The sequence below is a fragment of the Battus philenor genome, unplaced genomic scaffold, assembly GCF_028537555.1.
Source record: "Battus philenor isolate CCGP_79_NKW_IND1 unplaced genomic scaffold, ilBatPhil1.0.hap1 SCAF_4, whole genome shotgun sequence".
Classification (NCBI taxonomy): domain Eukaryota; kingdom Metazoa; phylum Arthropoda; class Insecta; order Lepidoptera; family Papilionidae; genus Battus; species Battus philenor.
The window spans coordinates 1,399,181-1,411,525 of NW_027181704.1; positions in this window are offsets into that span (position 1 = coordinate 1,399,181).

Consider the following 12,345-nt stretch of genomic DNA (forward strand, 5'->3'; position numbering starts at 1 on the left):
TCGTTCACGAAGTTCCGCGAATTTTTTTTTTCTGAAATCCTGAAATATTATATTTGGATCACGTATCGAGAATAGTGCTATAGTATGTGGTCCTCGCATATTTTATTACAATTGACTTCGAAACAAAATCAAAAATTATAGGAATATACAAGTACAACATATTTACTAAAGTTTGTAGAATGTTTTACATAAATAAAAGTTTTATTATTATACATAAATTGAATATAAGAAGCGGTTTTAAATATTAGGGTGACCGGAAAGTAATGTCGTTTTCTTAAGTTAAATTCACACGAATACATTTTTAACAAATTTTGATTTCTTATCAACTATATATATACTTTTGTTATCAACAACTTCTTGTCATCTAGTATACAAATCAATGCCGGAGCGGTAACAAATCAATCGAATTTTTCAAACTTTTTAAACCTATTTCATAATCAACCTATAGTGATCTATTTTCAATAGGTTACAATAACATTATAAATTTTTGTTTATTTAGCTGTTTAGATCGTCAAAAGACACAGAACCCTCCCTCTGGTAATGTTGGAATTATCACGGGAAGGCCTTTCTTCAGCAACGTGTGTTTTTCGGATAAATAGATAATATAAATTAAATACTATAAAGACAACGAATAAGTAGTAGGCTAATAGTAGAAAACTTGGATTTGTGATCTTAGTTCGTGGGTTCAATTCCCGAGATACAATCTTATATGCATACTGTGTATTAAATATAGGATTGCCACTGCTCACAAACAAGCTTGGAGGATTGGCAGCAGCGTCCTTTGCGTACCGTATTACCACAGTGCAATCGCCAACCCGCCTGCTGAGCGTGGCGATTATGGTTTATCCCCCCATAGGTATCTATAGGGGAAGCCTATACCTTGTGGGAGTCTACGAACTGAAACGATGTAAATAACAATCAACTGCTGAAATAAAACAATCGTGAAACCAATATGGCGTACAACTAAAAAGAAGTGCCTGCTACTACAACCTTAACACGTTAGCTGCCACTCCGGTCACCGGTGCCCAGACCCCTACCTAGATCTACGCGCCATTACGGTCACCGGTGACCTCAAGGCAAACCTGTTTTTGGAACGAATTTGTACGCCGGAGGATGCGTTTTTGATACATTTTCTGTACTGAAGTGACCGGAGTGGCGCTGTAGAATACTTCTTTGGCGTGGTTCCAGCCTACGTTTTTCGATTTTTTTTCTTAAATTATAAACATGACAGTTTGTGATAAGTGAAGAGCAAGTTGTTTGTGCTCTTTGTTTCTATTTTTAATCAAACTTAGCATAGGAATAGCCTTAGCTTGGATTAAGAATAAATAATTGAAATATGCTATTTTGTTTTTTTAGTTTGTTATCAATCAAAAATAACATTAACATGTCTAATTAAAAACTTAAAAATAACGATGAGATTGATTGAAACACGCCAAACAAAAATATGGTTCGTTTGGGCATTCTTTGCAGTATGTTTGTAGCATACTGAACAGAAACGTCTTGTGTTTCTAACATTGCCCTCTCGCTTTTTCAACTGGTGCTTCAGTCGTTTTGGTCTTTCAGTATTTTCGGGTTTTTCACTATCCATTCCTGAATCTACCAGGTATTCTATTAACTGCCTTCTATACTCTACTATACTTTCTCTAACTTTTTTATTTTCAGTGCACATAATCCATCCATTTACAACAGCTGTATTTAAAATAACTTCGCTTCCTAATTTTTTATAATTTAACTGTTTTTCTTAATGGTGACGAATATGCAGCCAGGAGAGGGTGACCGGAGTTGCGGTCACTCCGGCGCCTTCGTAACGTTTTTACATATTTTCGCTTCACAGCGCCATGTAGGTCACCGGTGACCTCGTCAGGTTTTTTGAAAATATTTTGAAAACTATCGAACCGATTTCACTTTAAGTTAGATATATTTTCATATTTTAACATTCCACACCAAATATCATTAAAAAGTTTTTCTAAAAAAAAAAATATATTTCTTCTATGGCAGCTAACGTGTTAACATAATTCAAAGGCTGCGAAATGGTTTTATAATAGCCATTTTAAAAGTATTACAGTTTATGTCGCTAAATAAATATATACAATGACCTGAACATTATTAATACTTAGCTATTATCAGCTGTACTAAATTACTCAAATGCGATGATATACAAAATCTTGGTGACAAATGGTAAAGGATTATGTCCTGGTGAGGAACGCTTTAAAGGTGTTTAGGGGTCATATCTGCTTGAGACTGATGGCAGATAAGCACAGGTAAAAAAATCTGATGAATAAAAATATTAAATCTCTTTTCATATTTTTAATCTGTGCTTCAAGAACAATAGCAGTGACATTCTTCAAAACAAATTGTCGGCAAATTAAGCAAAGATTTTCTATTTTAATTAATAAAGAAAATTATGTATTAGTTTGTAACTTAATTGAAACGCCTCGGAGTTGAAATTTGCGACGCAAATTGATCTGCTTATCTTTATGTAATTATTTAAATGCCCATAAATATTGTTGCCATAAATTATAAAGTAATATAATTAATAAGTTATATTTCTTCATGTAAGACGACTTAGTTTTATATGTTTAACTAATTTACTTTCGTCATAAATAACCTTTATTAACTTGTGTTCGTTGCGATAGTAGGTTACACTTTTTTTTTTCGCGCTAAAATTTTATGTAACTCACACATTGTACGCTAATTATAATATAAGAAATGCTGTTGCCCACAAATTAGTTTCCAGAAGATAGGCAGCTGTATCCTCTGCGTACCATAATACAACACTGTGATGGTTAAACGCCCAGATAATCGTGGCGTTTATAGTATATCACCCAGTAGATACACTTGAGGGAGGCTTTAAAGTCGACTCTTAACACAAGTTATTAAATTTTATCTATACCGTATTAGAAATTTGTTTAGTTATAAATATAATAATATTTTTTAATTAAATACACCACTTGTACCAAAGAACAGGTTATCTGAAGTGGCGGTAGGAGGGGTGCTTCGCTAGTGCAACAGAAGGCTGTTGGGGGTGAGAGTTTTTAGCGTAGCCACTACAAGCTAGTAGACGCAGAATGAGTAGGCTGCATTTGGTAGAACGACAACGTAGTTAAAGCAAGATAGGTCATCGTGGCGATTATTTAGAGAGATCTAAGTCTTGCCGAGGACGACTCATGGTACCTTATACTCTGCTTACTTTGCTTTGAAGTCTACTTTTGTAATCATTTAATGGAATCAGGCGTTACCTTGCGGAAGTCCATCCTAAGTAAGAAAAGGACCAATATTTAGCCACTTCTGCACATGCAGTGGTAGTCGTGGAACAAAGTGCACCGCCACGTGTGGAATATGTGTTGAGTAATTTGACGGTGGCAGTTGTGTGATTCGTATTGTTTGCCGCATACGCATTTATCAGCGGGCTGGCCGGCGGTAAATATATAAATAACTCAACTGATCGATAAGCGTGCAAAATTCAAGATGAATAACACACTAATATGGCTATTGAGGAGCCGGTATATTTTTTAAATGCGCTCTTTTGAAAAAAAAATAATTCGGATATCTTTGATCAAGTCAAGCAAATCTCTGGATAAAAAAAGTTTACATATCATATTGATTACAATACATAAATAATAAGTTGTACGTGTATTAGTTTTTATATATATTAGTATAGTACGATCGCTGGTTGAAATCTCGCTTCCCCCGCCAAATGGTTTCCTGAATGGAAACGAAAGTCATGCAAGGGTCTCTTTTCGCGGTAAATAGCGCCTACGTGACGTTTAATAAGATGAAGTAGCAGTATCTAAAGTATATACTGCAAGATTACTGCGCATTTATTTAAACTGTGTACGTATACTAAAAGCAGGGGTAACCTAGTGGATTGTGATTTACAATCATTAATAAGTTTGATTCGAATGCAATCTGATAACCAAAAATGTACAGTGATAAAGCCTTCCTTTATGATCAAAGTGACTTGTACAGGGTGTCTGGTGGCAGATTTATGTTTTGAAATATAAATATTATAAAAATGAATTAACATTTTAGAAGAATGATAATGCCATCGAGTTTACTAACCGTGCGGATATTTTAATCACAAAATTTATCATCATCACTTTAGCCCCAGGATGACCACTGCTGGTCATAATGTCCTTCAGAGATTTCCAATAAGAATGGTTAAAAGCGGCCTGTTTAATGACTTATACGGGAAATGAAAAATATTTAATTATTGATAAATTTTTACAAAATATTTTAGTAATTTTTCAGGATTATCAAAAGGTTTAAAATAATAAATAATTTATATTATTTTTCTATTTACCATTTGTGTATATGTTGGTGTATCTGCGTTGTAAGGTCGCTTGATGTTAAAAATATTTATTGACTGTAGACGAATCTTTACAATTATTGTTGATGACTTTTTCTAAATCGAACATATATTCCTTTTTTGAAAACATTGAAACCTGTATCGTAGACACATACATAAAGCCTACAGAACTAAGGTGAACAAGCGGTACGACCTAATCAACGAAATAACTAGTTAGGAATAATGTTTTTCTGTATTTGTTTCTGGTATAGGTCCTTCTAAAGGGTTTAGGTCCGTCAAAAGCGAACATCAGCTTTCTGCGTGCTTCCAGATTAGAATTCTTCATCTCGATCGTCCCTTTAGTTTTGAAGGTTGTATCCGTATTGAAACGTCTTGATCGAATCGTTGACAAGCTTTTTCCATATTACCTTAACATATGCTTTTCTCAAAAGCATTTGGACTCTATCAGACCAGTGGAAGTATTTAATTAATCCTTAACCATCTACTTCGACTACAACCAGCTGTTTGTTGAAGTTATCTGATTTTCTTCGAGAGTAGTTACCAAAATAACTTAGTACTTATTAGTAGTATGTAGTGGAGAACCTGGTCTTAATCATGATTTGGTCAAGGTCTTACTGTCTGGCGTGTCTTGCTGTTCATGGTAAGCGGAATGAATATAATCATATAACATTAATTAAGATAGAAGAGTCTGTTCAGTAAATGTGAACGCCAATTAATTACAAGGCCTCCTTAAAACTACTATGCCGGTCGTCAGCCCCGATAACGGCGATCATGGTGGTTAAGTTTTATCTGTGGTTTTATTATAAAAAACAGCACATGATAACGGTGATCTATCTTTATAGCACAAATACTGCATATCTAGTATGAGTACCAATAACTATTATTACTTTTAAGCGCTAAAAGCGCTTTGTAAAAATGTAGTTTCTTACTTAGAAAAGTTGAAGTTGTCTATAAATATTATAATAGTTAAGTTGCAGTAACTTTGTTTATAAAATAGTTTTATAATCACTGTTGTAATGGTTCCTATGTATACTTCAATTTGATGTCTAGCTTTCCTGTATCTCATACTTAATAAAGGTGTTGATTTTGGACCTACAGACAGTAAGAATGTCTTCTTTTAATTTAATTAATACTTCGTTAACTTTAAGAGGTTTTATTAGCTTATTTTGTCGTCGTCGCTTCAGTCCAAAGATGCCCATTGCTAGGTAAAGGCGTCACCAAAGATTTTCATGGGCGGATATACCACAATCGAAAATTAAAATCAATATATCACCTATAACATCAAATCAATTAATAAAAATGTTGATAGTAATATAAATAAATATTTAAGTAGGCGTTTATACGTACTTTTAATTGTAGATAATTTTATTATTATAGCTACCAACGGCTTGGAATGGTGATCGATAAAAAGAGGCGGCCAGAAACTCAACAGTAGTTATAAATATATATATATATATATATATATATATATATATATAAACAAATATATATATACACACACACACACACACATATATATATGTATATATATATATATATATTATATACACATATAATTTCTGTCATAAAAATGAGTCAACAAATCAAGTTAGACATATTTCAATCAACTAAAAACTCTTGAATGTAATAATAAGATTTATTTAATACTATGTTTTTACATTTATAATTAAAAACAGGAAAGTTAAAGTATATGAATTTCATTATTTTATATTTTATTTATGCGTACAGACTCATGAAGGAAATTTTAAATTTTTGAAAATGGAATTTAAGGGTATCGTGTTTATTATAATTTATTGTATATATCATGTATATGTCATTGTTTTGTATGTAAGATTTTAAATTATGTGATATATATATAATAAATCATTAGGCATAACATTTAAGTAAACGGGATATAAAGTTGGCCATAATCTTTTTTATATCAAGGACCTTTAGATAATGTAAACGTCGGATAAAATAAAGTCAGTCCTATGACGATGGACTTGGATATAGTTGGGCATTTATGACGAAAAAACTCACAACGACCACTTAAAAGGTCTGTTCCAGTAACCATTCCGGGCGCGAACACTCAGTATGAAATGGCTTCGACCATTTCCATCGCCGCTTAGTCTCAAATTACAGTTTGCTACCACTTTTACGTTGGTTACATTGATCTTAAACAAGCGTTCATAGTTGTTCTTTAAACGAATGTTTACCGCATCTTAAAGCTTATAGATGTGTATATTATTAACGAAAAACTAGATACGCATAAAAGGGAATACAATAAGTCTGTTAATATTAATTGATTTTATTGTTAAGTATATGTTTAATACATACTACATAAAATCGCGGGTCGCGGGTTTGATTCTGGAAATGCAATAAATCATTTTGGGCATTATGTTTATAAGAGATAAAAATTAAACTACTGCTAAAAATAGATAATGGAAAGTTTTTAATATAGCAATGAGTAATTTTAATCGTATTGTAGTAAGAAATATTTTAAGGCTTTATTCGCATCTTGTTAAAAAGAAGAAAAATCAAATACAAATCCTCGCACATGAATTCACGTCCGTGGACCGCAAACGTTCTTATGTTTGGGCGTGAATTAACGGCCGCGGACGGTGGAGATTAATAATATAAGATTATTACAGCTCACAAAGTTTACATGAGATGGAGGGCAGAGTTCTCTGCGTACTATAATACCACACTGCGATCGCCAACATGCCTGCCAAGCCTGGCGATTATGATATATCGCCACATTGTTATTTTTCTGGAAGGCCTATGCCTTGCAGCGTGCATGTTTAAACTGAAAAGTATTACTCTTGAAATCATTATAGCATTTAGCATTATTATATTATTAATAAAGTCAATTGTACTTCAAAAATATATGTATATATGAGGAAACAATTAATTAATGTGGTCTAAATTAATACACCTAATTTGTAAAATTAAAACCTTTGTAAGTTGCGCAAAATAAATAAAACTAAATAATGTATAAAAATGTCATGTATTTTCTGAATTTTTTACACTTTTACAACAATATAATAAAATTCTCCATAATTATATTGTTATGGAATTATGTAGAACTCGCTAAACTTATATTTGTGTTAATAGCATTGCTATAAGCATTGTCGATATTAATTTTTAAAAACAATACCGTGGCTCTGTTTAAATCCGTGACACGCGTGAAATAGAAAGCAAGTATCTTTATTACATATGGTCGATCTAGTTACAACGCACCGAAAAAGAAATGAAAAATAGAAAATATAAACGCATGTTATTCGATTCGAATCGGCGTTGAAGGCTTTTTATAGCGCATTCGAACCTTTTAAAGGTCGAATAACCTTCTACTCGAGTGTCGTTAAATTTGAATATGTCGATTTTTTACAACGTCATTTACTAAATAAATATAACGTATAACTTTATTATATTATTATCTATATTTTATACACAGGGTGATAGATATACATCTTTAAACGGGCGAACTTATAGCTATTCTGATAGCAAAAACTTTAAATATTTTACATTTTTTCCAATCAACCTGTATAGAGTGAATCATTTAATAAAATGTAACATTTTTTTTCCTATTGTAATGCAACGATACAAAAACTTCAAGTAATACAAAGTCTACAGGGATAGATTTATAAATAATAATTAAATTTAAGTTGTGTTTATATAAAGTTTGAAAACGCTTTTTTACTATATTATCATTAAGTTTTTTTAAAACATTGATTTTTGGATAGGATGTACCATAGATTGATTGACTGCAAATGAGCTATAATTTCACTAGAGATATACATACTAGCGGTTTCCTAGCCCGCATCTCGAACTCAATGAACGCCCTCTTAACCCCCCTTCAAGGTAGAATTTCGTAAAATCCGCTCTTAGCTGATTTTTTCATGAGATAAAAAAATAGTTGTACTAAATTTCAAGTCTACAAATCTCTTGGTTATTAAAATATCGTGATGAGTCAGTATGAACTTGTACACACACACACACACACATATATATATCTGTATCTGTACATATTCATATGTGACCATACATATATATGTGTATATGTGTATGTGTATCATAATATTCTGGAAAGTAGATCATGGACTAGTAGGGTCAAACGTATATACGAGTATACAAGGAAGGCAGTAGTCCGCTTCCCACAGGTTTTCTTTGATATCTTAAAGGAGAGACAGGTCCAGCAGTGAAGGTTCTTTGGCTTAAATAATCACGAAGATAACAATTAATTTAAAATAGTTATAATTTATCTCGAAGGTTGATAGATAAACGGTTTCATTTAGTTCGACCCGACGGAATTTATTTGTTATTTATTTGGGTCAAAATTATAAATCGAAATTTAAGCACCTTCCCGTTGTCAGATTGATCTGAAATTTGGTACACACATTTAATTTAGATGACAATACAATATAATAAAATCAATATCATTAAAAATCAAAGATGGCCGCCGATACAAAATGGCGGATTAAATATTACTCCTTAACCCCCTCAATATGTGTATCAAATGAAAGGGCTACACTAGTAAAACACGATGATTATGTCAAAATTTAAAATTCAAGATGGACGCCGTTCCAATGTGGCGGACTAGGTACATATTTTTCCACAACCACCACAATATGGGTATCAAAAAACCGTTTAACTTAAAAGTTTTTTAAATGTATTAATTTCTCATATAAATATCTCTCAGTTGTTTATATCAATGTTTACAAGAAAGGTGTGATAAATACGAAAAGATCATTTCGGTTTAGACACAAATCCGCCCGGCTCAAATGTCTAATTTTCAATACGGGAGCAATATCGGGCCGTTATGAATTTTCATTTTGCCCCGACACCGCGGTGCGTGCGCGAAATATATTATGCGGTGGAAAAAAAATTCCATACATCGAGCGTTAAATATAAATAACTAGAATTCGCGGCACCCAATATACGTAGCACGTGGTTGAGCCCGGAAAAGCTTATGAAGGGGAAAATGTGTGGAAAAGCTCACACGTGTCCAGAAAAGCTCTGCTTCACAGGATTATTATACTATCGCTAGATAATACAAATTTATATGAGTTCTTGTATTATTACTATCAAATGTATATCTATTTTATTTCAAATAAACACCAAGCTTCTTGAACAGCGACCACGTGCCGTTAGACGTGGCGTGGATAGATCCCACCCCAAGGTGGATGGAAGACATAGCGAATGAAAATATCGCGGGAAATCGCTGAATACGGACAAGGCAAGACTGGTTATCAATAACTATTAAAATGAAGCTTTATTTTAATAGCTCTGCGATATCAGTTATTTAAGTATTATAGCTTAAGTTATAGGGCTTTGAAAAGTATCGAACTTTTAAGTACACAACCTGAAAAGGTCACCAGCTGCAATGTTGCACCCCTGGAGAACTGTACATAAACTTGCATTGTAAAAAAAAGATTTTATTAAAAGAAAACTGTCCTAAGTATCTAATAGATTCATGCGTTACTTTGCGGAAGTTCACCTTAAGTAAGAAAGTGAAAAAAGGAGAGCCATAAAAAAGAGTGGAAAATCGCATCATATTTAAATCAATACTATATAGGTATGAGATTTCTCGAGGTTTTATTATTACACCAAAAAAACTATAAAATTTCATCACTTTATTTCGTGTAAACATACTGTGAAGTACTTACAAGATATTGATTTTATTACAAGGTAAAACTACTTGTGATTTAACACGTGTATAGTTAGGGGATCGTAATAAAATTATAAGCGCCTAACATACGGGCGTGGAGGTTATTAATTCACCGAAGTTTGTAAACAAACGCCTGTACACTATAGTCAATAAATTAACTGAATCTACGTATAAATTAAGCGACCTTAATTATTAAGTTCGTAATGAATGATTATGTAAACAGCTACGGTCGGCTCTGTATGAGTTGGAACAGAGCTTTTGTGCGACAGGCCGTAGACCCTTCGCAACAAAAGCTTTTCACAAAACTTTTTGACGGATCATTGTTTAGTGAAATTATACGAGGTGAAAATGGCATTGGTTTTATACATCACAAAAGATTTAACTCGATTTTTTAAAATCGGGGATTCCCGAACAGTATTACCATGAGATTCCTTTTTCAAAATGATTTAACATCTCAGAGTTCCAATGTCAAAATATTTTTTACTCTATTTATAAAACAAATCAAAACGACTAATAGACTATTGCACGAGCTTATCGATATTTATTTAATTACCCTTTTTTACTGGTGGGGAAATCCTATATGGGATGCCCCTCCGCTGCGAGGGCAACGAAAGGGTTATGCAGCACTCCTACCAGCTAAACCACGGTCTTCTTCAACGCCTATCGTTGTTGGCCCAGTGTCCTGACTCCTTACTTGCGGCGGATCACCTCGAATCCGTCGCTTAGGGGTTGGAGAAAGGCGCGGTTTAACACCCTCCAACGTCCAGGTCTCCGACTATGGATGGGAAGCTCAGATGAACTTTCTCTTTTCTCTCCGCTGCCTTCTTCTGCGACATCACTTCTTCACAGAAGGTTATACCGGCGTTCCATGGCTGCTCGTTCTGTACCATCGCCTTAACAAAGCCTGGTAACGAGTGGTCGTTCTCCACAGTATATGAGTTTTTGGCGCAGCTCTTCAAAAGCTGTAGATTCCTCAAGCGTGAGCTGAGCTGTATCTTCTTCACTACCATAATGGAGGTATATCGTTGACGGTTCCTTGCCTATGCGACATAGGTACTTGCCAAAGCACTCATGCCCTTAAAGCACCTGCTCCATTCGGAATGTAAGACTACGGCACCTGTCAGTCCAGTCGTTTAGGACCGGACGAAAGACCTCGCATATGCCGATCCTTACTCTTGGGCTGCTCAATGGTTCTTTCGACCATCTTAGTAGCAACGAGTCGAGTGAATGACGTCTGCGGTTTCAATGCCCCCGGCGAGGTTTGATCGCAAGTCAAAGCGCCTCTGACATATCCAGGCTTGTAGCCTGGTCTATCCTATGGTGTTTTTTAACTATCCAGTCTATCAAGTTCTAAATAGACCAATTATACTTTCCATTACGAGTTATATATTTTTCATTTCTATATTGAGATGGTATACATAACACAACATATACATAATTTAAAATAAGAACCGATGTTTATTAATAAAGGTAAGTTTTGGAATTCATCGATTCCTCAGAATCTGGTTTTGTTTGTGTCGAACGTTACGAAATATTGTGACCTCAAACAGTCGTAAACACTCACTTGATAGCCTTGTTAATTCAATGTAAATATATTTTACAATTATATTCATATATAACAAAGTTATATTCTTAAAAAAAACATGTATAAAAATGTATAGTGTGATAGACAAACGTGGGCACCACACTTGATGAACCAGTAATATATAGTCAAGGTCACGGGATACCGTTTTTTTTAATGGCCCCCACTATTGGGAGCCTCTCGTACCCCCTATCTGGTGTGGGACAGGGACTAGCTTACATTTATTTATGTTTTTCACGGACATTTTAATTTTCTTTCTCTTCGTTTGTACATCATATTATCATTCGTTCGTTTCATTCTTACCACAATTATTCTGTCTTTCCCTTTCGCTCTGTATCGCCTTTCATTCATTCCTCATTACTTTTTCCATTTCCTTTTATTATATTATTATTCTATGTCACATTTTTTAATTTTATTACTTTATTTTGCGTTATCTTAGTTAATCTTATTTGTTTACAATTTAATAATTTTTTATTTTTATCTATCACTATGCTATGTATCTTCTTCTCTAATCAGAGAGGCTAATGATTCCTCTTTGATTTTTACACCAGACCGGCACTCGAAGTCGAACCGGAGTCCCTCGAATGCGGTACACGGTATACGGTTTGATGCGGGCAGAGCAAGGTTGGTTATTGTAGCGATCTAATCGGAAAGTGATGATGATGTCAAGTAGAAAATTCTAGATGGTTACGTCAAAAACATTATTTAATCATTGCAATAAAATTCATGTAATTCAATACAAAATAGCTTTAAAATCTCACACTAAGAAGAAAATTAATTCTCATGTAACGCTTTTCAAATATTTAC